Here is a 26,806-nt window from a genome sequence, read left to right as displayed (position 1 = left end):
TGTGTTTTTTTCAGGACAATCTAGGCTTTCTCTCAGTAATATTGTTTCCAAGCAATTATTTTATTTCATATGCATATGACAAGGAAAAACAGATGTAAAAGCAGAAAATATACATTTTTGTCACTTTTCACCCTGCCTAATTTTCACATGACAAGTGATTTTGATATAAAACACTTCAAAAAATGTTCTTTGGCCCTTCCTGGTTAAAATGATGTGCCATAGGCCTTATTTTGTTAAAAGCTGACCACGTAGTGGGCCTTTATAAGAGACCTGCGTACTTGGATTTTTGAAGGGTATTTTTTCCTTTCCTTTTTATAGCGTCAGGCTTCCTTCACAGAGTCCTATGTGTGTCAGAACAGAAAATATGTACTACAAGTGCCACCATTTGGAAGAGTAGAGATCCAGGGCTATACAAAGATGGGTATATTGTGTCCGTTACATTTTTGTGGTTTTGCTGAAAATTGCACAAGTGTGACCACTTGTTAGAAAATAAATATTTTTTTGACTGTTGGTGACAGTTTGTCGCTAAGCATTTTGAAAGTGACAGGTGCCACTGAAATAAAACACTGGAAAATGTATTCTTCAGCTTCTCACGATGAAAATGATGTGCCATAGGCCTTATTTTGTTACTAGCTGACCACGTAGTGGGCCTTTATAAGAGACCTGCGTACTTGGATTTTTGAAGGGCATTTTTTTCGCTTTCCTTTTTATAGCGTCACGCTTCCTTCACAGAGTCCTATGTGTGTCAGAACAGAAAATAAGTACTACAAGTGCCACCATTTTGAAAAGTAGAGATCCAGGGCTATACAAAGATGGGTATATTGTGTCCGTTACATTTTTGTGGTTTTGCTGAAAATTGCACAAGTGTGACCACTTGTTAGAAAATAAATATTTTTTTGACTGTTGGTGACAGTTTGTCGCTAAGCATTTTTAAAGTGACAGGTGCCTCTGAAATAAAACACTGGAAAATGTATTGTTCCGCTTCTCACGATGAAACTGATGTGCCATAAGCCTTATTTTGTTACTAGATGATCATGTAGTTGACCATTATATTCAGCCTGTGCAGGAGCAGCAGAAAGAATTTGTGGCCCCTTCATCCGCCATTGTCAATATAGTATCCTATGCAGGGCAAATGGCAACATCCACCGCAGAGACTGCATAGCCACTATGTGCTGATAAATCAAATATAAAATGAAATGAAATATCCACTGCATTTTGCCACCTTTCGCTGTTTCCACCAGGCACCACGTGGAGGTAGCAGCAATGCCTAGCTCTTTTTTTTTTTTTTTTCTTTTTACTTTTTTTGTCTTTTTACTTTTCTTTTACACTTTTTTTTTATTGTTTGATATTCATTTATGTGTATAACTGCAACATAAAAAAAAACATGAACAAAATACAGTCATAAACAATGACCAACTGTAAAAATAAGAATATAATGTGGTGGCCCGCTGGGAATGGTGGCCCTTAATTAATGACACATGCCTTAGGCTGCCCCTGGTCTATTTTCTTTATTTTTGGAAAAGATTTTTTTTTTTTTTTCAAATAGAGCTGGTGGCTACAGAAATTTTTTTTGGGGAGATAGGCATGGTTCTAATAATTGGTGACCATATGGTATATTTTATAACACGGAGTAAAGCAGAGGCCTGGGTTGGAGGGACAATCTGGACAGTAATATCTTGTGTCCTTTCTTATTTGATGTTTGGCACACACTTTGCACCTCTTCTGAGGATATTTTTTCAGGGGATTAGGAGGAAGTGCTTCCATAAAGTGCCTGTCGCAGAGTCTGATTATGTCTTTGCACTGGGATTGGTCACTGCGTACTGGTGTTGTGCCAGATCCAAAAAGGAAAGATGCAATGATCTGTTCCTGGAACTGCAGGTATGACCCGGTATTGCCTGCTTTTCTGTATGCCACATGGGCGTTGAACATTGCCATTTGTAGCAAATAAATCCCTACCTTCTTGTACCAGGATTTAGTTTTTCTAGCTACCAAATATGGGGCCAACATCTGGTCGGACAGATCCACTGCTCCCATATGCTTGTTGTAGTCATCAATCGCAATAGGCTTGACAGTCTCTGATCGGCGAGACGTCACTAACACTGTGCCCTCTGTGTGCATGGTGGAAAGCATAAGCACATCTTTTTTGTCCTTGTATTTTAGTGCCAGGACTTCATTGCTGCACAGACTACAAGTCTCCCCCTTTTTCAAATTTTTTTTCAGGACTTCTTGCGGAAAGCCTTTTCGGTTTGCCCTGATGGTACCACAGGCAACGGTGTCAGCCGAAAAAAGAAATTTAAAAAGTGGCAAGCTGGTGTAGAAATTGTCTACAAATAGATGATACCCCTTATATAGTAAGGGGGTCATGAGGTCCACCACAATTTTTCCATTGGCTCCCATATCTGCTGGGCACCCCTCTGACTGTAGCATGCTATCTCGCCCCTCATAGATGCGAAATGCAAAGGTGTACCCTGATCCGCTTTCGCAAAGCTTATAGAGCTTTACCCCATACCTGGCTCGTTTACTGGGGATGAATTGTTTGAATCCAAGCCGGCCATGAAATGGCATTAGAGATTCGTCAATTGCAATTTCTCTTCCAGGCACACAAATTTCACTGAATTTTAAATTCAGATGATTTATAAGCGGCCTTAATTTAAAAAGCCGGTCTCTGCCTGCATTGTCTGGACTATTGTTTTGACTATTGTCATTGAAATGCAGAAATCTCATAATCATCTGATAACGCAGCTTTGGCATAGTTGATGAGTACAGAGGGGTGTGGTGTATGGGATTTGTACTCCAGTACATTGCGAGCTGCGATTTTTTTGTTAGCCCCATGTTGAAAGTTAGGCCTAGAAACACTTTCAACTCCGACAAGTTTGTTGGTGTCCATATATATATGTATAAGTGGACCTGGGGTGGGACTCAATGAATTGAGAGGCATACAAATTTGTCTGCTCGACAATAAATTGCAAAAAATCGTCATTGACGAATTGCTGGAAAAAATCGACTGGTGACATATTCCCTGTCATGTCAACCATTAAGCCACTGTTTGCAATGAAAGGAGGGATTTGGGGTGCTTGCATGTTTGGCGGTACCCACAGTAGGTGTGACATGTCCAGTGGTACCTGCTGACTTTGCTGCTGGCTGCTAGCCCCTGGAGCACTAGTGCCATCTAAAATGTCCATGGGTTCCTGAGGACTTTGCTGCTGGCTGCCTGCCCCTGGAGCACTAGTGCCTGCTGTGCTCCCTCCTCTGCGATCTGATGATGCCTGTGTCTCAGAGTCGCTGCCACTGGGAACTGATGCAGGGACGATGCACAGTAGCAACTCTTGTCTGCTCTGATGGCCCTTCACCTTCATCAGAGCTGGAGTCGCCGTCTGACAGCGGGTCCGAATGTTCAACCGGCAGCCATTCTTCGCCGTCAGATTCGCAGTCAGATTCTTCGTCGCTGCCGCTGATTTCCATCAAGGCAACGATCTCCTGTTCTGTGTATCGCCTCTTTGCCATTTTTTATAAATAGGGTACAGAACAAGATAAAGAGATAATAGATAGAAAGATTTTTTTTTTTTTATATGAATGAGGATGAGGAAAGTGCTGGGAATGGAAGTAGAAGAGAGGACGGTGATGTGAGGGGGAGAGAGATGAGATCAGAAGATCAGATGATCAGATGACGATCAACTGATCAATAAGGGGTCAGAAAACTAAAACACTAATGGGGGGGGGGGGGGAGGGGGGCAGTATAAAAAGGGCCTAGGACAGCTAGATCAGCTAGATTAGTACAGTGTGATCAGTACAGTGTACTGAACACACAAGGGATAGTTAAGCTGGGAAGGGGTTAAAAACAGCAATCAAATATAATTTATTTTCACAGTGGATCCACACAGCTCACACAGCTCTGCACACAAGCTGCTCCACCTCAGATCTCACACTAACGAGAGATCTGAGGCTTCAGCAGCTTTAGGTGGCAACAATGTAATGTTTACATTGTCACAGTGTGAATGAGAGCTGCCATTGGCTATGGCAGCTGTCATTCACAGTAAAAACAATCTCATTGGTTCTGTGAACTTCTGTTCACATGCACCAATGAGAGGATCGCGCTGCTTAGACTGCAGGACGTGAGTTTCACGTCTGGGAATGCAAGCAGGGACAGAGCATGACGTGAAACTCACGTCCAGGAATGCTAATTGGTTAATTTATTCTTTACGTAAGCACTCCCTGGAAAGGATCTATAACAGTGTTTCTCAAACCTTTCTCGTGACTCTCCAATGGTGCACGTTTTGCAGGCAACCTCACCTACGCACAGGTGGGGCAATTAGTGCATACGTATTATGCTCAAATTCCTGCCAGCATTAAATACTATATCCCTTTCGAGTCATAGCAACTTGAAAGGGAGAAATAAATAATTTGGAAACCCAAATTACCCTTACGTGCCCCGTGCACTATAGCATTACTGCTTTAAAACCACATGCTTGTAATTAGTGTCTCAGCTATAAGGTATTCACCTAGAAGAGACACTAATTACCCCACCTGTGCCAAGGTGAGGTTGTCTGCAAAACAGTTTTAACAGTTTTGAGAAACATTGATCTATAAACCCCCCCCCATTTGCATACTATTCTGGCAGTTGGACTGAGAAACTGATGTTCACCAAGTGCCTTTGAAAATAAACAAAACCCTGAGAAACCTTATGAAGCGATGGGCTAGTCTAAAAACTGTCAGTTCTGTGAGATTACTACTACCTACTGTAAGAGACAGCAACATAGGAGAAAAGTCTTTTATAGCACATTTTACTCTGGACGAGACTTACTTTTTACTACCATGATACTGGCCTCTACTATGGCCAAGATAGAAGCTATGAGAGAGTAGGTGGAGTAGTGTCTCAACCTAATGGTGATGGAAGGATAAATGGTGGCCCTTAGATTCAAGGTGAGTGAACTTCAGTTTCTCTCACAACAGCAGAGGAGTCTTGATTCCATTCTGAGAACTGCAAAACCACGATCATGAGTTGCCAGAGTTGACGTAACCTCCTTAGCGGTATGCCCGACACTGTGGCGGGCATACCGCTCGCTCTCCTCAGGGGTCCCCCAGCACTAATTCAACTGATTGCCTGGCTGTAAAAGCTTTAGCTAGCACTAGGCTAGCTAGTATAGGTAGCCGGCACCCCCCAATTACCCCCGATCCAGCCAGTTAATACATTACCCAGCCTGGCTCCAGCGATCGGCGCAGCCTCCCCGCACAGTTCTGCTCTTCTCTATGGGGAGGATCGTACATGATGTCATGACGTCACCGACGTCATGCACAGACCCATTCCTCCCCATAGAGAGACCGGAGCTGTCCGGGGTAATGTGTTAACTGGCAAGGAACAGGGGGCGAACGGGGGTGCCGGCTACCTATACTAGCTAACCTAGTGCTAGCTAAAGCTTTTACAGCCAGGCAATCAGTTGAATTATTCCTGGGGACTCTAAAGCTGAAAAACCTCCTGAGCGGCTTAACACTTAGGTTAATCCCCACTTTACAAGCTATGTTTTGCAAGTACCTGTATATAGGGTGTGACAAATACCCAAAGTCATGTTCCCCAAAAAATACTCTCTAACAGAACCTGGAGGAACAGACATGAATCAGAAGCTGATAAGAACTTAGGGGCCAGCACAGGTCTTGGGCTCATAAATCACTTTCACCTGACAGATGAAAAGAAGCTGAGATTCCAGAGGGGCACATCTGTCCCTCACCCACCAGGATTTTTAATTTAATGTCACCTCTAATTCCTATAAAATAATTTAGGTTTTCTATCATAATTCCATATTTTGATTAAAGCGGAATATAACCCTGCATTTAAACTTTGCTCTAAAACATTATTTACAGCATATTATATGCAACCAGCATTTTTTTTTTACTAGACCAGCATTGGAAGGGATACACACAGAGCTTTAAAGTTCTGTGGAGAGAAAAGCTGCAGCAGCCGAAGTTTAGATAGATATATTTAAGTAAACACAATGTAACAAGTGAGGAATGTGACTCACTCTCTCTCTGTGTCGGGGAGCTCATGCACAGTCAGAAAGTGAGTCACATTCCACCCTTGTTACATTGTGGAATGTTACATTGAAGTGTGTATCTAAACTTCGGATGCGGCAGCATTTCTCTCCACGGAACTTTAAAGCTCTGTGTGTAACCCTTCCAATGCTGGTCTAGTAAAAAAATGCTGATTGCATATAATATGCTGTAAATAATGTTTTAGAGCAAAGTTGAAATGCAGTGTTATATTCCGTTTTAATGCAGTTTTTTGAAACTGAGTGGGATAAAATGTAGATGTCCCAAGATGTCAATTGTAATTATGACATATTCTGCAACTGAGATCTGGAATTTTCTATTATAAAAGATGATAAACCAACAGTGTTTGATATGTATGAATTCCAGAGAACATGCTGATTGAGCAGCTCTTATCATATTCACGGTCTGATGTATTGACACAAATGATGAGGTTTCCTCATATTGCAAACCGATCTCTTCCTCTAATGATAGGGGCAGATCTGGATCAGATAGCAGAGTCTGCTCCTCTGTAATTACAAATCTGCCTGCAGGAATGCAAAGGTTAAAAGTCTGAACACCACTTCCGGTTCTGGCGCCTGTATGAGCGGACGGAGTTAGCGGAGCTCCGATCTCGCTCGCCCAAACTAACCGCTGTAACCTGCTGAATCATCATGACCGCTGGGCGCCCCGATGGCAGACACTCTCCAGGACTGATTACCCCCCGGATGGAGAAATATATCACCCGCTCGTCACACAAGGGGACATTGCAGGCCTCCAGGACACAGACTGTGCCAAAACGCCCACAATGTGGCAGAAGCACTGAGAGGAGTCCTTGCTCAGGTGACTGGGATTTGGAAAGTGGGGAGGAAGAGATTGACATGCCCTGGAGAAAGAGAGATTCTAGAGATATAGCAGTGGAGGTGGCAAAATTTATTAGCCCCAGTGTTGCCAACTCATCCCTTTAAACCCCACAAGTGACCACATTTTAGAAAGAAGACACCCCAAGGTATTCTGTTAGAAGTATGGTGAGTTCATAGAAGATTTTTTTTTGTCACAAGTTAGCGGAAAATGACACTTTGTGAAAAAAAAAATACAAATCAATTTCCGCTAACTTGTGACAAAAAATAAAATCTTCTATGAACTAATCATACACCTAACAGAATACCTTGGGGTGTCTTCTTTCTAAAATGGGGTCACTTGTGGTGTTCCTATACTGCCCTGGCATTTTAGGGGGCCCTAAACCGTGAGGAGTAGTCTGGAAACCAAATGCCGCAAAATGACCCTTGAAATCCTAAAGGTACTCATTGGACTTTGGGCCCCTTAGCGCAGTTAGGGTGCAAAAATGTGTCACACATGTGGTATCGCCGTACTCAGGAGAAGTAGTATAATGTGTTTTGTGGTGTATTTTTACATATAACCATGCTGGGTGGGAGAAATATCTCTGTAAATGACACATTTTTGATTTTTTTTAAACACAATTGTCCATTTACAGAGAGATTTCTCCCACCCAGCATGGGTATGTGTAAAAAAACACCACATAACACATTATACTACTTCTCCTGAGTACGGCGATACCACACGTGTGACACTTTTTTGCAGCCTAGGTGCACTTGGGAGGTGATCTAAAATCGGATCTGCGGGCGGTGGGTGATCAGATTGCCCGCAAGGGGCAGGTTAGGGGCTGATTGATGGGTGGCAGTGACAGGGGGTGATTGATGGGTGATTGATAGGTGATTGACAGGTGATCAGTGGGTTATTACAGGGAAGAACAGATGTAAATATTGCACTGGCGAATTGATAAGGGGGGGGTCTGAGGGCAATCTGAGCGTGTAGGAGGGTGATTGGGTGCCCGCAAGGGGCAGATTAGGGTCTGATCTGATGGGTAACAGTGACAGGTGGTGATAGGGGGTGATTGATGGGTAATTAGTGGGTGTTTAGAGGAGAGAACATATGTAAACACTGCACTTGGGAGGTGATCTGATGTCGGATCTGCGGGCGATCTATTGGTGTGGGTGGGTGATCAGATTGCCCGCAAGGGGCAGGTTAGGGGCTGATTGATGGGTGGCAGTGACAGGGGGTGATTGATGGGTGATTGACAGGTGATCAGGGGGGATAGATGCATACAGTACACAGGGAGGGGGGGTCTGGGGAGAATCTGAGGGGTGGGGGGTGATCAGGAGGGAGCAGGGGGCAGTTTAGGGTTAAAAAAAAAAATTGCGTTTTTAGATAGTGACGGAGTGATTGATGGGTGATCAGGGGGGTGATTGGGTGCAAACAGGGGTCTGGGGGGTGGGCAGGGGGGGTCTGAGGGGTGCTGTGGGCGATCAGAGGGAAGGGGGGGCAGGATCAGTGTGCTTGGTGCAGACTAAGGTGGCTGCAGCCTGCCCTGGTGGTCCCTCGGACACTGGGACCACCAGGGCAGGAGGCAGCCAGTATAATAGGCTTTGTATACATTACAAAGCCTATTATACACTATCCGTGCGGCGATCTGGGTGCTAGTAACCCGCCGGCGCTTCCGAACGGCCGGCGGGTTACAGCGCGAGGGGGGCGGGGCCAGTCGCCGGCGGCTGATCGCGTCACGAATGACGCGATCGCCGCAAAACCATGCCGATGGGCGTATTGCGGTCGTTTAGGCCCGGACTTTGCCGCCGCCCATCGGCTGGGGGTGGTCCTTAAGTGGTTAACATGGTATGCCCTGAGTTAGTGAAAAGGGGTTTACGTTTTGCGCCGTGATATCCAGCCACCCTGCGCATTACAGGCAGAAATGGTGAAACCTACATCTTTAAAGACTCAGGAGATGCAGAGAACTTTCTTTCTCAACCTGAAGCTGCAGCAGTCTCTCCTAAGCGTACCCCACCAAGACAGGAACTTTCAGAAGAGGAAACCTGGACACCTCAAAATTCTGGGTTACGGGATTCACCAGATGCCACTCCACCAAACATTATGCCACTTACCAACTACAAAAGGTACTGTCGGGTTGCTACGTTTACACCTTTAAATTTTGATTATATTCATTATGGGGCGCTTTTTGAGAAACGACTTTGTTGACACGTTCGTGGATCTCCTGATTATACAGGGAAGAAGTGAAGGCCGAATGGGTGTAAAGATGATAATCTTCGGGACTCTTATTCTCTTTGGGACAGTGATTTGCCTCCCCAAATTTCTCATCAATTGCATTTTACAGTTAAGGGGATTTGTGGGGGTAAAGGGGAGAGCTAGGGTGGGTCTGATATCACTCTTTATTCAAGGTCAGATATTACAGCTTTCCCTATGTATGATAAGATTATTATATGTTGCGCAAATCGAAGTGTCCTTTACAGTTAATATTTCAGAAGACCCAGAGCCAGCTTCCAAGCCGAACACTTTTCATCCTCATTAAAAAAGGAAAATGGGTATCAATATTGTAACACGGAACGTTAAAGATTTGAGATCTCCAATAAAAAGAGCGCAAGTACTGCGCCATTTAAGAAAGCTGAAAGCGGATGTAGCTCTTTTACAAGAAACGCATTTAGGGGTCAACTAAATTAAATTTATGGAAAAATACTGGTAGCGAGCTGTTTGCTCCCCAGCATAAAATAAAAAAGCGTTATTACCTTAATCAGAAGATCACTTCATGCTAAAACAGAAATCACCCATTGTGATTCTGCTGGCAGGTGGCTCGGGGTCAAACTCCATTTACCTGGAGAAACTCTGGAAATTCATAATATACATGGGCCAAACTCAGAACAGACTGCTTTCCTGCAGAAACTGCAATGGCAGTTATCTGAGCAGACGAGAGACAAATTAGTGATAGGGGGTGACTAGAACGAAGTAGTAAATATTTATGAAGATAGATCAGGAAGAGAACTGGGTAGGCAGGATCCCGTAAGGAAGGGGAGCATAGCGCTTACACAATTTGGGGAAGGTCTTTGTCTCACAGATGCTTGGAGATACCTGCATCCTTATGACAGGGAATACTCTATGGTTCATGGGACTTTCTACAATATAGATTGTATATTTCTGGGGGAACATCTACTGAATAGATTACAAAGAGCAGAAATATTTGGCCTTATTATATCCAAACACTTTCCAGTGGGTATCAAATCAAATGAACAGATACAGCGAGGTACAGATAGAATTTGGAGATTCCCTGAGCATCTGCATAGACAAGGACTTTCACCTCCTACTATGTAGCTGGTGGCTAGAATACAAAGAGGATAACACGGAACATATGCGGGACCCCAATCCTGCGGTGTAGCATTCGGGATAGCAACCATAGCTGTTGCTATGGGGCCTGCGGCAGCAATACGTCACAGGGGGCCCGCAGCTGAGGGAGGACTTTTTTTTTTAAATTATAATAGCGCCGGCCCGGGCCCCCCCCTCCCTCACCTCGGGGCCCCTCTCCTATTATGAGCTGTGGGAGAGCGGCATATACAGCAGGCTCCGGCGCTAGAGGTCCAGCAGCCTCCCGGGCTACGCTGTCTCCTCTGTATGCTGGTCGCACTACTTCCTGGTTTATTGCGAGCAGCATACAGAGGAGACACCGTAGCCCGGAATGCAGCTGGACCTCTAGCGTCTGATTACCCCGCCGGAGCCTGCTGTATATGCTACTCTCCCGCCGCTCATATAAGGATGGGGGACCCCCAAGTGAGGCAAGAAGGATCGGAGTCAGGCCCCTACCCCACTAAACTACCCATCTACCTACCCTCCCACCCGGCTACCTAACTGCCTACCCTCCCACCCGGCTGCCTAACTGCCTACCCTCCCACCCGGATACCTAACTGCCTACCCTCCCACCCGGATACCTAACTGCCTACCCTCCCACCCAGCTAACTACCCTCCCACTCGGCTACCCAACTGCCTACCCTCCCCCCGGCTACCTAATTGCCCACCCTCCGACCCCAGTGTTCTCCCCAGAATTTTTTTCCAGCCGGGTGGCATGAAAAAGTAGCCGGGTGGGGCACAACCGGGGGAATGCAGGGCTGACGCAACTCTGCTCACAGCATAGGAGGAGGAAACAAGGTGATGTCAGCCGGGTGCTCACCAAAATTAGATGGGTGGAGAATGTGGCCAAAAGAGCCTGGGGAGAACACTGAGCCTCCATATGGCTCTCATTTCAGGCGTGCTTTAAGAAATACACCATCTGTATTAAAGGGACTCAGCTGAAAACAGTAAAAATATTTTGGGGAGGAAGCCCCAGGTATGTATAAAGCCCCATCTACACAATACGATTCTTTGTACAATTCGATTACGATTCTATTTATGATCCAATTAAATCCGACATGTCCGATCGGGATTCGATTCGAATCCCGATCGGACATGTCGGATTTAATCGGATCGTAAATAGAATCGTAATCGAATCGCACAAAGAATCTTATAGTGTAGATTGGGCTTAAATCTTTTTACTATTTTCAGCTCTGGTACACTTTAAAGTGAACAGTGCTTTTTGTTATATTTGCAGCTACAGAAATCCATCTGACAGTGCAGGTGAAACAGACATCATATAGATAACACATGTCCAGAGCTATACAGCTATATGTATTGGGCATCGTTAATGGTACCGATCGAACACAATTATTCAGTCAATGGTTTTGGGGTTAATTCCTCTACCAATCATCTGATTGATAAAGTTTTCCTGGTTGTTTGTGGACCCCATCGATTGTTTCCGGCTGAATGCATTTATTCGATCAGGAATCGTGTCGCATGTCCATGTTCTACAGATTACTCTGAGAAGCTACAAATTCACACAGATAAAAACTGTGTTTTTTGTGTGTGTGAAAATGCAAAGTGCAGCATGGTCTGAAAGGACATGCGGGCCCTTGTGATTTCACAGGTTTATTATTGTATCCTTATGAAAAAGGGGGGGGGGGGGGAGGGGGAGAATAAACGTCAGGACAGATTTTTTTTTTTGTGTGCAAACTGACTGAGGTCACAGCTGGGCTGCCAGCTACATGCGTTTTGCCTGTATCTGTTCTGATCAGGTTTATTCTCTAAGTGCTGATGTCAGTAAATTCCGTTCTCCAGGCAGCCAAAACATCCCCTCTCTATGCAACTAGTCCGCAGCTGCCCCGTACGTCTTGTGACAGCCGGGGGAGAAGGCGAGTGATTGCCTGCACTCCCCACTCCTCTCTAGTCTTCTAAACACAAGTGCCGTATATTTCACAGAGACGGGCAAGTAATTACGGATACACATTCAGAGTGGAGGGAGGGAGAGAGACAACTGACCTAATGACGCAGCTGTGAGGAGGAAAGGAGGCTCCGAATTACAAAGCCAAACGGCCGTAGTCTGCCCTGCCTTTATAGCTACACAGACACCAGAGTCCCTTCTCTGTGACTGACTGCTTGTATGTGCATCGTTCCTGGAAGAGCACGCTGCAGTGAGATGGTCCCGCCTACCGCCGAGCTGAGCCAATACCTGCACGAGCCTGTTGGAAAGCACTTGTACAAAGGAGAGTGCCCAGCGTGTGACGCAGCCGGGCGGGCGGCTTACCTCACCCGGGCGGCGCGCCCACCTAATTGATCCTGGGGAGAACACTGCACCTGGCTACCTAACTGCCTACCCTCCCACCCATCTACCTACCCTGCCACCCAGCTACCTAACTGCCCACCCGACTACCTATCTGCCTACCCTCCCACCCATCTACCTATCTTCCTACCCTCCCACCTGTCTACCTAACTGCCCACCCGGCTACCTATCTGCCTACCCTCCCACCCGGCTACCTAACTGCCTGCCCAGTGCAGTGCCTGCACCGCAAATAGCGTGCCAGCCTACCCAACCACCCTCCCTACAGGTAATCCATGTTAGCCCACTATAGACCTGGCTATATATACTGCATTTTGTAGGGAAATCTGGCGACAATCTGATAGCATTATGTGGGGAAATCAGGCGACAATCTGATTGCATTTTGTGGGGAAATCTGGTGATAATTTGTTTGCATTTTGTGGAGAAATCTGCCGACAATCTAATTGCATTTTGTGGGGAAATCTGCTGCCAATAAGATTGCATTTGTTGGGAAATGTGCTGCCAATCTCACTGCATTTGTGGAGAAATCTGCCGACAATCTCATTGCATTTGTGGGGAAATCTCTTACCAATCTAATTGCATTTGTGGGGAAATATGCTGTCAATCTGATTCCATTTGTGGGGAAATATGCTGTCAATCTGATTCCATTTGTGGGGAAATCTGCCGACAATCTGGTTGCGATTTGTGGGGAAATCTGCCAACTGTAATGATCCGCTCAGCTGTCTGCACAGACAGCTGTTTGACCATTCCTTAAGTCTGAGGGCTGCAGGTCTCTGGAAAAGAGACCTGTCTTTGCTTTGCAGGTTTCAGACCTGTTCTGCTGCTGAGGAATTTGCATACATTCGTTATGCAAATCGCCTACTTACCTCCTTTGAAGGCTGGCAGTATAAATACCATGTTCTCCCAGAATCCTTTGCTGGTCATCCTTCATGGTTTGTTTCTGATGAACTCTCCTAGAGTATCAGCCCTGTTTGTTTGCTAAAGTTTATCTTAGAGTAATTCTTGGGACTGCACTAGGCAGCTCCTCTAGTGCAGTCAGGTTGCCTTATCTGTTTTGTCTGTGTTGCCTCTCTGCTGCGATTGTCCTGTCGCCAGCGGTGGTCGACAGAAAATCGTTCTGTTTGTCTGGGGGTGCTAACCAGAGCAGCGGTTGCTACTGGTAGCCACTACTGTTCTTCTGTTTGGATCGCACTAGCCTCTAGCGGTAGCGGCTGTGGATCCTTCTGATCTGTATTCTTGGAGTGTAAGCTAAAGCAGCGGTTGCTACTGGCTACCTCATCTGTCTGTCTTGTTTGGATCGCACTAGCCTCTAGTGGTAGCGGCTGTGGATCCTTCTGATCTGTGTTCCTGCTTGTACTCGGATCACACTTGCTCTGGTGGAAAAGAGCAGTGGATCCTGCTAGGTCTGTTTCTGTACTTGGATCACACTTGCTCTGGTGGAAAAGAGCAGTGGATCCTGCTAGTTAGGTTTCTGTACTTGGATCACACTTGCTCTGGTGGAAAAGAGCAGTGGATCCTGCTAGCTCTGTTTCTGCACTTGGATCACACTTGCTCTGGTGGTAAAGAGCAGTGGATCTTGCTAGCTCTGTTTCTGTACTTGAATCACACTCGCTCTGGCGGAAGAGCGGTGGATCCTATCTACCCTATTTCTGTTTTTTCCGTTTGTCTGTCTGTCTTGTACGAACGCTTGCTGTAGGCTCGGTGAGGTAACCGTTAGCAAGCGTTTGCGTTCTCTGTTTCGTGTTTGCGTGTCGTTGGTTAGTTAGGGTGGCGTGCTTGTCTCTGTTGCGCTTATCGTGTGGAGACCGCATCGTAAACGCGTTCGCTGTTGTGAATGAGTGCGGTGTTCGCTTTTACCTAGCGTTTGTTATTTTCCTTGATGTTCTGATGTTCTGAGCGGCATATACAGCAGGCTCCGGCGCTAGAGGTCCAGCTGCCTCCCGGGCTACGCTGTCTCCTCTGTATGCTGGTCGCACTACTTCCTGGTTTATTGCGAGCAGCATACAGAGGAGACACCGTAGCCCGGAATGCAGCTGGACCTCTAGCGTCTGATTACCCCGCCGGAGCCTGCTGTTTATGCTACTCTCCCGCCGCTCATATAAGGATGGGGGACCCCCAAGTGAGGCAGGAAGGATCGGAGTCAGGCCCCTACCCCACTAAACTACCCGTCTTCCTACCTTCCCACCCGGCTACCTAACTGCCTACCCTCCCACCCGGCTGCCTAACTGCCTACCCTCCCACCCGGATCCCTAACTGCCTACCCTCCCACCCGGATACCTAACTGCCTACCCTCCCACCCAGTTAACTACCCTCCCACCCGGCTACCTAACTGCCTACCCTCCCCCCGGCTACCTAATTGCCCACCCTCCCACCCGGCTACCTAACTGCCTACCCTCCCACCAAGCTACCTAACTGCCTACCCAGCTAGCTAACTGCCTATCCTGCCACCCAGCTACCTATCTGCCTACCCTGCCACCCAGCTACCTATCTGCTTACCCTGCTACCTAACTGCCTACCCGTCTACCTATCTGCCTACCCTGCCACCCAGCTACCTATCTGCCTACCCTGCTACCTAACTGCCTACCCGGCTACCTATCTGCCTACCCTCCCACCCATTTACCTACCCTGCCACCCAGCTACCTAACTGCCCACCCGACTACCTATCTGCCTACCCTCCCACCCATCTACCTATCTGCCTACCCTCCCACCTGTCTACCTAACTGCCCACCCGGCTATCTATCTGCCTACCCTCCCACCCGGCTACCTAACTGCCTACCCAGTGCAGTGCCTGCACCGCAAATAGCGTGCCAGCCTACCCAACCACCCTCCCTACAGGTAATCCATGTTAGCCCACTATAGACCTGGCTATATATACTGCATTTTGTAGGGAAATCTGGCGACAATCTGATAGCATTGTGTGGGGAAATCTGGCGACAATCTGATTGCATTTTGTGGGGAAATCTGGTGATAATCTGATTGCATTTTGTGGGGAAATCTGCCAACAATCTAATTGCATTTTGTGGGGAAATCTGGTGATAATCTGTTTGCATTTTGTGGGGAAATCTGCTGACAATCTAATTGCATTTTGTGGGGAAATCTGCTGCCAATAAGATTGCATTTGTTGGAAAATGTGCTGCCAATCTCATTGCATTTGGGGGGAAATGTGCTGCCAATCTCACTGCATTTGTGGGGAAATCTCTTACCAATCTAATTGCATTTGTGGGGAAATCTGCTGCCAATCTGATTCCATTTGTGGGGAAATATGCTGTCAATCTGATTCCATTTGTGGGGAAATATGCTGTCAATCTGATTCCATTTGTGGGGAAATCTGCCGACAATCTGGTTGCGATTTGTGGGGAAATCTGCCAACTGTAATGATCCGCTCAGCTGTCTGCACAGACAGCTGTTTGACCATTCCTTAAGTCTGAGGGCTGCAGGTCTCTGGAAAAGAGACCTGTCTTTGCTTTGCAGGTTTCAGACCTGTTCTGCTGCTGAGGAATTTGCATACATTCGTTATGCAAATCGCCTACTTACCTCCTTTGAAGGCTGGCAGTATAAATACCATGTTCTCCCAGAATCCTTTGCTGGTCATCCTTCATGGTTTGTTTCTGATGAACTCTCCTAGAGTATCAGCCCTGTTTGTTTGCTAAAGTTTATCTTAGAGTAATTCTTGGGACTGCACTAGGCAGCTCCTCTAGTGCAGTCAGGTTGCCTTATCTGTTTTTTCTGTGTTGCCTCTCTGCTGCGATTGTCCTGTCGCCAGCGGTGGTCGACAGGAAATCGTTTTGTTTGTCTGGGGGTGCTAACCAGAGCAGCGGTTGCTACTGGTAGCCACTTCTGTTGTTCTGTTTGGATCGCACTAGCCTCTAGCGGTAGCGGCTGTGGATCCTTCTGATCTGTATTCTTGGAGTGTAAGCTAGAGCAGCGGTTGCTACTGGCTACCTCATCTGTCTGTCTTGTTTGGATCGCACTAGCCTCTAGTGGTAGCGGCTGTGGATCCTTCTGATCTGTGTTCCTGCTTGTACTCGGATCACACTTGCTCTGGTGGAAAAGAGCAGTGGATCCTGCTAGGTCTGTTTCTGTACTTGGATCACACTTGCTCTGGTGGAAAAGAGCAGTGGATCCTGCTAGTTCTGTTTCTGTACTTGGATCACACTTGCTCTGGTGGAAAAGAGCAGTGGATCCTGCTAGCTCTGTTTCTGCACTTGGATCACACTTGCTCTGGTGGTAAAGAGCAGTGGATCTTGCTAGCTCTGTTTCTGTACTTGGATCACACTCGCTCTGGCGGAAGAGCGGTGGATCCTATCTACCCTATTTCTGTTTTTTCCGTTCGTCTGTCTGTCTTGTACGAACGCTTGCTGTAGGCTCGGTGAAGTAACCATTAGCAAGCGTTCGCGTTCTCTATTTCGTGTTTGTGTGTCGTTGGTTAGTTATGGTGGCGTGCTTGTCTCTGTTGCGCTTATCGTGTGGAGACCGCATCGTAAACGCGTTCGCTGTTGCGAATGAGTGCGGTGTTCCCGTTTAGCTAGCGTTTGTTATTTTCCTTGATGTTCTGATCATTGTTGTTTGCTGTGCCTTTGCTACTCTCGTGTTCTGTCCTGCTCAACCTTGTGTCACTATTTGGCAATCGCCATTCTTGCGATTGCGTTCTCGCTTTATTTCTGTTGATGTGTGTTCACCGTCGCTGGGTGGTGACTAGATTGGTGGACACACATTCATCCTGTCTCTGTGCTCTTTCTCTTAGAGGGCTATCGTGCACTGGCATCTGTGGCCGTGCAGAGGCTGTGCTCGTCTGCACTCCACGACTCCATCTGCCGGTGGGAATTGCCCTCTGCTGGTGCATTGCACCTAACCTGGGTTCTCCCAATTACACGGTTGTGGAGGTTTTCCACAGTGTCAGCGCACGTTCTGTGCGCTGACCACGGAAACGATTCCGCAAACGTTACACCAACAATCTGGTTGCAATTTGTGGGGAAATCTGCCAACAATCTGGTTGCATTTTTCGGGGAAATCTGCCGACAATCTGGTTGCATTTTGTGGGGAAATCTGCCGACAATCTAGTTGCATTTTGTGGGGAAATATGCTGCCAATCTGATTCCATTTGTGGGGAAATATGCTGCCAATCTCATTGCATTTGTAGAGAAATATGCTGTCAATCTGATTCCATTTGTGGGGAAATCTGCCAACAATCTGGTTGCGATTTGTAAGTAAATCTGCCAACAATCTGGTTGCATTTTGTGGGGAAATCTGCCGACAATCTGGTTGCATTCTGTTGGGAAATCTGCCGACAATATGGTTGCAATTTGTGGGGAAATCTGCCAACAATCTGGTTGCATTTTGTGGGGAAATCTGCCGACAATCTGGTTGCAATTTGTGGGGAAATCTGCTGACAATCTGGTTGCAATTTGTGGGGAAATCTGCTGACAATCTGGTTGCAATTTGTAGGGAAATCTGCCGACAATCTGGTTGCATTTTTTTGTGAAATCTGCCGAAAATCTGGTTGCAATTTGTGGGGAAATCTGCCGACAATCTGGTTGCATATTGTAGGGAACTCTGCCGACAATCTAGTTGCATTTTGTGGGGAAATCAGATTTCCCCACAAAATTTTTGGGTGGGAGGTCCGAGGTCCGTGGGGTTGGAAGGTTGTGGGGGGGGGGGGGGGGTGCCCATAATTTTTTTTTGCTATGGGGCCCAGTCATTTCTAGCTACACCCCTGCACCATCTCTTTTGGGACACTGCCAAGGTGGTATTAAGAGGCCAGGTTGTAGCGCACGCAGCAACAAAAAAAGAAGCAGGTGGCCAAACAGTAAGGGGATGCAGTGTTGCAAGTCAGAGAAGCTTATAAACAATACAGGCAATCTCCAGTCCAGGAAAACCAACAAAATTGCTAAAGCCAAAGCTAATGCAGACCAATGGTTTAGAGCATATGTGTCAAACTCCAGGCCTGGAGGGCCAGATCCATGCCAGTGTTTAGGATGGACTGAGAAAGAGAGGAATGTGTTCTACCTGATGGACCACACCTTTCCTGATTCATACCCATCAATTCATTTGAGCTGTATAAAAAATGCGTGAGGATATCGGCCCTCGTAGGACCGGTTTGACATACCTGGTTTAGAGAGAGGGAGGTAATACAAAAATCGTATAAGGATTTGCAGTACCACAAATTTGGTAGCAAGGCAGGCCGTTTCTCCCCCCTGGTTGTCCATTCTCTCAGAAACCCCTCAGGGGTAATTATACATCATCCTAAAAAGGTTAATGATCTTTTTGCCCAATTTTACCAGAAACTATACAGCTAACAGGGGATTACTGAAACACAGGGGACAGAGGCGATCCTAAAAGACATATGACTGCCAAAAATTTCACTCGGAGGACCTTGAAATGCTAAAGAGTGATATTACTGAAGTAGAAATTAAAGATACGATCAAATATCTAGCATTTCACAAAGCCCCTGGTCCTGACAGACTCCCAGGTAAGTTCTATTAAATACTAAAAGAGGAAGTCTCCCAAACCTTATCCCGGGTCTACAGCAAAACACTGAAAGGGGAAAGAATGTTAGATTGAGGTCAGGAGGCTTATATTAAATTACTCTTGAAACCAGGAAAGGACCTGTAGAGCCCAGGCTCATATCGTCCTGTCTCAAGACACCAAATTACTTCCCAAGATTAAGGCAGACAGGCTCGCTCAATTTCTCACCTAATTTAATACATGGTGAACAAGTGGGCTTTGTAAAAGGCAGAGCTGCAGTTTCCATTATCAGAAAAGTATTGACAATATTAGAACAAGTCCGAGTGTACCCTAAGACAAATAGAACAAGTTCCATTGTTACCTTTGACGCCAAAAAAGCGTTTGACGCTGTGAGTTGGACAGAGAGTTCTCATGAAAATGGGCTTTGGGGGTCCTTTCCTAAATATGTTTCATCTTGTTTATAAAAGCCCCAAAGCAAGAGTGTACACTCCTGGTTTCTCGTCGGATCCTATTAGAGGCTGGGTTGTCCCCTGAAACCCCCCCCCCCCCCTTTCCCTGCTCTTCAACATAGCACTGGAACTTCTGGCTAGGAAAATGCATTCAGAGCTTGAAGGAATACCAATAGGTCGAATTAAAGTAGTCCAAACTTTATTTGCGGAGGACCTGATGCTGTTCTTGTCAGATCCGCAGACTCAATTGCCAAAGGCATTGCAAATTATTAATAGTATTGGAACCTATTCAGGTTTCAAGATTAACATTGATAAAAGTGAGATCCTCCCAATTTCCAAACCCACATCACTTCAGAAACCTGGGGCTCAAGGTAGTATTTGACAACATCAGATACCTCAGCAGGGACCCTACTTCTCTCACATAGTTACATAGTTATTTGGGTTGAAAAAAGACATACGTCCATCGAGTTCAACCAGAGAACAAAGTACAACACCAGCCTACTCCCTCACATATCCCTGTTGATCCAGAGGAAGGTGACAAACCCTTACAAGGCATGATCCAATTAGCCCCAAAAGGGAAAAAAATTCCTTCCCGACTCCAGATTGCAATCAGATAAAATCCCTGGATGAAAATCATTGGGCATTACCTAGTAATTGTAGCCATGGATGTCTTTCACTGCAAGGAAAGCATCTAAGCCCCCTTTAAATGCAGGTATAGAATATGCCATAACTACTTCCTGTAACAATACATTCCACACCTTAATCACTCTTACTGTGAAGAACCCTTTCCTAAATAAATGGCTAAAACATTTTTCCTCCATGCGCAGATCATGTCCTCTAGTCCTTTGAGAAAGCCTAGGGACAAAAAGCTCATCCGCCAAGCTTTTATATTGCCCTCTGATGTATTTATACATGTTAATTAGATCCCCTCTAAGGCGTCTTTTCTCTAGACTAAATAAACCCAGTTTATCTAACCTTTCTTGGTAAGTGAGACCTTCCATCCCACGTATCAATTTTGTTGCTCGTCTCTGCACCTGCTCTAAAACTGCAATATCTTTCCTGTAATGTGGTGCCCAGAACTGAATTCCATATTCCAGATGTGGCCTTACTAGAGAGTTAAACAGGGGCAATATTATGCTAGCATCTCGAGTTTTTATTTCCCTTTTAATGCATCCCAAAATATTGTTAGCTTTAGCTGCAGCAGCTTGGCATGGAGTACGATTATTTAACTTGTTGTCGATGAGTACTCCTAAGTCCTTCTCCTAGTTTGATGTCCCCAACTGTATCCCATTTATTTTGTATGGTGCTAGACCATTGGTACGACCAAAATGCATGACTTTACATTTTTCAACATTGAATTTCATCTGCCATTTATGTGCCCATAAAGCCATCCTCTTTATTCCTTAAATTTCACACCACTATTTAGATCCCTGATATTACAATTACAAGGGTGGCAGAATGGGGCTGTGCCTCTCCTGCTAAAGCATAAAGATGTGGCTGACCTTCATAAAGCAATCACAAAATGTATTTGGAACGGTAGAAGAGCACGAATCAAACTATCCCGTTTGCAGTTACCGAAGAGATGGGGGGCCTCAACTTCCCAGAGTTACGTAGGTATAATATTTCTTGTCTCTTTAGACATGTGAGGGACTGGATGGTGGGGACCTCTGAATTCTCAAATACATACCTGGAAAGCCATGTTGCGGAACCGTGGGAATTGATGGGTCTATTACATGCCAGCTGGTCAAACATGTCTTACGTTTAAAGCATAATGTGATTTATAGAGACACAATGATAGCTTGGAGAGAGGTCTGAAAGGTATTTCATCTCCACTGGAAAATGTCAAAATATTTACCACTAGAAGGCAATCCAAGCTTTGCCCCAGGAACCATGCATGATAGCTATAGGAAATGATCTGAGAGAGGCATCACAAAACTAGGAAACCTACTAAACTTCAAAAACAAAAAAATGGCTGTTATTCAGTGAAGTCAGGCAGCAATATGGTGTTCCAGGATTAGACTTTTTGGTTTACGCGCAGGTCCAGTCCTTTGTCCATGCCCATCTACAGAATTTATCCACTATAGCCAGCATTTTACCTTTACTTATTTTTAAAGCCAAAAAGGTGGAAACATGTCTTTATCAGATATCCAACTGGGCCAAGGGAGGGTGGGAATACAAAATAAGATGAAGAATAATATGTCTAGTTGGAACAAATATTTCACAGTACCAGAAATTGAAGAAAGAATCATAGAAGGTAATAATCAGATTAGGAAGATGGAGAGAATCCTATTTGCTCATAATATATCAGGCCAAGTATGCTTTTAATGTAATCTACAAGGAGCCAAGACCAGGCTATGTGAATCATTGCCCTAAATGTATGTACCCTAAAGCTAATATGATACACTGTATCTGGTTTTGTCCAGTTATCCAATCATACTGGGAGGCAGTTACCAAATTCATCAAGAAATTGAGCAAATATGTATTAATCAAGGACCCCATGATACTCCTATTCAATTCACCAGAAGAGACTAACCCACTAAACCATATCCCTGATCTGGTTCATATATATCTATTGGCAGCTCGCAAAACAATCTATAATAGATGGGTTTTTCCTACTGCGCCCACTATCTGGGACTTGAAGGAGGAACTGAAACATATCATGCTGCTAGATAAATTAGAAGCCTAGAAGTTCATAAGGAGAAATCCACCAAATAGTTTTTTCAGCGTTGGAAACCTTATCTACTAATTAAACTGACCCATCAGGATCTGCAAGCCCTAGTCTCACCCTTTAAGTATACATCTTGGTACGCAAAGGGACAACTCAAAGGTACTCTTGGACGGCTGGAAATGATTTAAAATTAATTCTCTTATGTGCGATGGATCAAAGGGAGAGCACAAGAACTATTTTTTGTCTTTTGAGATACTTTTTACTGACCTTTTATGAAGAAAGAGTGATGGGAAGGAGGGAGGGATGGGATGGGGGATAGGGTAGGGATAGTTGCTTGAACATGTCGTATAATTCTTTGGCAAATTGTTATATGCCGAGTTCTTTTGAAAAATCGAATAAAACATGTTTAAAAAAAAAAGTCTGAACATGCAAACTGTCAGGGTCCTCACATGCTAACTCAATCCTGAATATACTGGCCGATTGGACCCCGTCCAACTTCCTTTATTTTGGACTATTAACAAATACTTTTCCACCAACTTCTTGGACTTTGAATTCTTCAAACTTCTTGGACTTAGAATTCGAATGGACATGGTAAGTCCATAGACTGTTCAGACTTCATTCAGTTTTTGTTTCTACTTTTAACCTCCAATATTTTACCATAATTTTTGGAATATAAGACGCTTCGGCATAGTTTTAGAGGGCAAAAATCTGGGTGAAAAAAAAAACTAAACTAAACCTAGGTGCATCTATGGTACAGGGACGTCTCATGGACCTTTCCCCTCTAAACTGTCTCTATCTAAGCTACACTGCCCTTCTTCACTAACCACTGCTACACTACACTTCACTTACCCCTGCTGCCACCACCAACTACATTACTTCACTAAGTAACCCCTGCTGTCATCACCTACTACACTACACTTCACTAACTTGGTACACTAAAGGATGGGATACCCGGCACTCGGCAGTGGGGGACAGATTAAAGCAGTTAAAGGGACAGTGCCTAGCCTATCTTTATGCACGAATATGATAAAGTTTGTTTTCCGCAATAATTACCGGATGCACGCCCCGACGCTGATGGCACAGACCCATACAAGGGGGTGTTAAAAGTGAAGTGTTGGTGAAAACACTATTTTGGCAAGTGCCGCTCCGTCCACCCGTCACCGGATTCCCACTCACTCCACCACCGTCTACAGATGCAGGTTTGATGTATCTTGCACAGACTGTATGTAAATCTTCTTGTTGTCTGCTGATTTGGTCTGAGCAAAAACCTTAAAGCGGTTAAAGGGACAGTGCCTGGTCTATCTTTATGCACGAAAACTTCACTAACTATCCCCTGCTGCCACCACCTACTATACTACACTTCACTAACTCTGCTGCCACCACCCAGCGCGAACTATCCCCTGCAGCCAACCCAAATTTCACTGCACTTCACTAACTAAATAGGCTGCTTCATCTCACCTGATCCTGCCACCATGCTCCTCTCCTCCTCCATCTGAGGGCGCCCGTCATCCAAGATCAAGCTCTTCTGGGTCCCTTCCTGGTTACAGTGCCCCCTACTGTGTGATCTGCAGAGCATGCACACCAGGGTTACACATGACGTCAGGTGCACGTGCACTGCACGTCACACAGTAGGGGGCAGTGTAACCAGGAAGAGGACGCTGTAAACAGGGAGGATGGCGGCGGCAGCGCATGTACACCGCAAGGCTTCAGTCTGCATATGGTCCTTCAGTCCGCCTTTTGCGGGTGACCGCTTGCTATGCAGTCACTTTATGATTATAACTGCTGATACATGAATAATGTGGCTGATTGTCATCACACTTTCATATGTCCTGTCCCTTTATATTGTCATCACATTTTGATTTTCATATGTTTTGTCCCCTTATACCTCTTCACCTTCATTTAAGTATGGTCCCCCACATCTAGCAGTATCCCCCCCCCACACTGCAGTGTTCAGCCTTCAGCATATTGTTTATACAGTTATGTCCCCCGTGTTGCGCACAGGCATAAACCAAGCATATCGCAATGCTGCTAATAAGGATGTGTGAGGGACATACAGTATGCGCTGTTATACAGCACATTGGGCCCTCGACCATACAGCAAGAAATCGGTTTCCTCTGGTTGCCACAGCAACCAGCCTCTAGCGTGATGGCTCAAATCTTATTAGCCGACTCTTCGGTTACCATGGTACCGCTCTCGCTAACAGGAAGTGACAGAGCGGAAGTGACAGAGCGGAAGTGACGTCATGCAGACCTAAAAGCGCCCAGCGAGACTTACACACTGCTGTGGCTGCTTCATACAGGGTCAGACATCCACATACTGCGTGGGGCAAACCTAAGGGGCATTAAGATGGGACCTGGAAGCTGGATGCACAGAAGGTCATTTCACGTGAGTCCCTCCCTGAGGGGCGGGCATATGCTAATCAGCGACTACATTTAAACCACGCTCTGACAGTGTCGGTCAGCTCTGACAGCGTCGGTCAGCTCTGACTTGGGCTATTTGGAGGGTTGCAGGGGGACACTCTGTCCATTTGTACAGATGGTGGGGGGATACAGTGGTTTGCAAAAGTATCTGGCCCCCTTGAACTTTTCCACATTTTGTCATATTACTGCCACAAACATGAATCTTACATGAATTTTATTGGAATTCCACGTGAAAGACCAATGCAAAGTGGTGTACACGTGAGAAGTGGAACGAAAATCATACACGATTCCAAACATTTAAAAAAATAAATAACTGCAAAGTGGGGTGTGCGTAATTATTCAGCCCCGAGTCAATACTTTGTAGAACCACCTTTTGCTGCAATTACAGCTGTCAGTCTTTTAGGGTATGTCTCTACCAGCTTTGTACATCTAGAGACTGAAATCCATGCCCATTCTTCTTTGCAAAACAGCTCCAGCTCAGTCAGATTAGATGGACAGCATTTGTGAACAGCAGTTTTCAGATCTTGCCACAGATTCTCAATTGGATTTAGATCTGGACTTTGACTGGGCCATTCTAACACATGGATATGTTTTGTTTTAAACCATTCCATTGTTGCCCTGGCTTTATGTTTAGGGTCGTTGACCTGCTGGAAGGTGAACCTCCGCCCCAGTCTCAAGTCTTTTGCAGAATCCAAGAGGTTTTCTTCCAAGATTGCCCTGTATTTGGCTCCATCCATCTTCCCATCAACTCTGACCAGCTTCCCTGTCCCTGCTGAAGAGAAGCACCCCCAGAGCATGATGCTGCCACCACCATATGTGACAGTGAGGATGGTGTGTTCAGAGTGATGTGCAATGTTAGTTTTCCACCACACATAGCGTATTGCATTTTTGGCCAAAAAGTTCCATTTTGGTCTCATCTGACCAGAGCACCTACTTCCATATGTTTGCTGTGTCCTCCACATGGCTTGTGGCAAACTGCAAACGGGACTTCTTATGCTTTTCTGTTAACAATGGCTTTCTTCTTGCCACGCTTCCATGAAGGCCAACTTTGTGCAGTGCACAACTAATAGTTGTCCTATGAACAGATTCCCCCACCTGAGCTGTAGTTCTCTGCAGCTCGTCCAGAGTCGCCATGGGTCTCCTGACTGCATAGTTACATAGTTATTGTGGTTGAAAAAAGACATACGTCCATCGAGTTCAACCTGCATTTCTGATCAGTGCTCTCCTTGTTCAGCCTGTGAGTTTAGGTGGACGGCTTTGTCTTGGTAGCTTTACAGTTGTGCCATACTCCTTCCATTTCTGAATGATCGCTTGAACAGTGCTCCGTGGGATGTTCAAGGCTTTGGAAATCTTTTTGAAGCCTAAGCCTGCTTTAAATTTCTAAATAACTTTATCCCTGACCTGTCTGGTGTGTACTTTGGACTTCATGGTGTTGTTGCTCCCAATATTCTCTTAGACAACCTCTGAGGCCGTCACAGAGCAGCTGTATTTGTACTGACATTATATTACACACAGGTGCACTCTATTTAGTCATTAGCACTCATCGGGCAATGTCTATGGGTAACTGACTGCACTCAGATCAAAGGGGGCTGAATAATTACGCACACACCACTTTGCAGTTATTTATTTGTAAAAAATGTTTGGAATCATGTATGATTTTCGTTCCACTTCTCACGTGTACACCACTTTGTATTGGTTTAAAACCTCCCTGGCGTTCAATTTCACTTTTCTGTGCAAAAAGTGATAAAATTAATTTTTATAACTTTTTTTTCCTGTAAGTTGCCAAAATGTGTCAAGCAAGGGTCTAGTATACAGTGCAGGAGAGTATTGATGTGTATGCAAGTTTATACTGTTCACAGCATGTTTTGTATGGACGGATAATCTGTCAATATCGCTAGGGAGGGGATTTCTGCGGTCCTGGGGGCCAGGGAATCAGTCCTCGATTCAGCCTAATATTGTAGTAAACCGGAGACAAAGCTATCACAAGGATTTATACCCACCTGGGGCTTCCTTCAGACCCTTGCAGTCCATTAGCTCTCTTCATGACGGTCCAGTGCCCTGCACTGTACACAGTGGAATCTGCAGTCCAGCTGGGTTATGGGCAACTACCCAAGCCTGGCCTCGGCCATGCACACCCCCTAATCATGCACTCATTGCCAGGAGTGTTCTGCTTAACCGTAGTTACAGTCTTAACATACTGCGCATGTGCAGAATGCTCCCAGCCACGGGAGGATGATCGGGATGTGAACGCAGCAGGGCCGCACATTCATAATACTCCAAA

General features: G+C 45.6%; 1 protein-coding gene across 1 annotated transcript in view; it reads right to left on the bottom strand.

The window, feature by feature from the left end:
* Positions 1-26,806, bottom strand: part of LOC137533574 (meiotic recombination protein DMC1/LIM15 homolog) — a 603,524-nt gene that overhangs the window by 384,142 nt on the left and 192,576 nt on the right. The window lies entirely within an intron of this gene.

Source organism: Hyperolius riggenbachi, chromosome 9 (genome assembly GCF_040937935.1).
Source record: "Hyperolius riggenbachi isolate aHypRig1 chromosome 9, aHypRig1.pri, whole genome shotgun sequence".
NCBI classification, from domain to species: domain Eukaryota; kingdom Metazoa; phylum Chordata; class Amphibia; order Anura; family Hyperoliidae; genus Hyperolius; species Hyperolius riggenbachi.
Note: the sequence above shows the minus strand (reverse complement) of the source record. Positions and strands in the feature narration are given on the sequence as shown.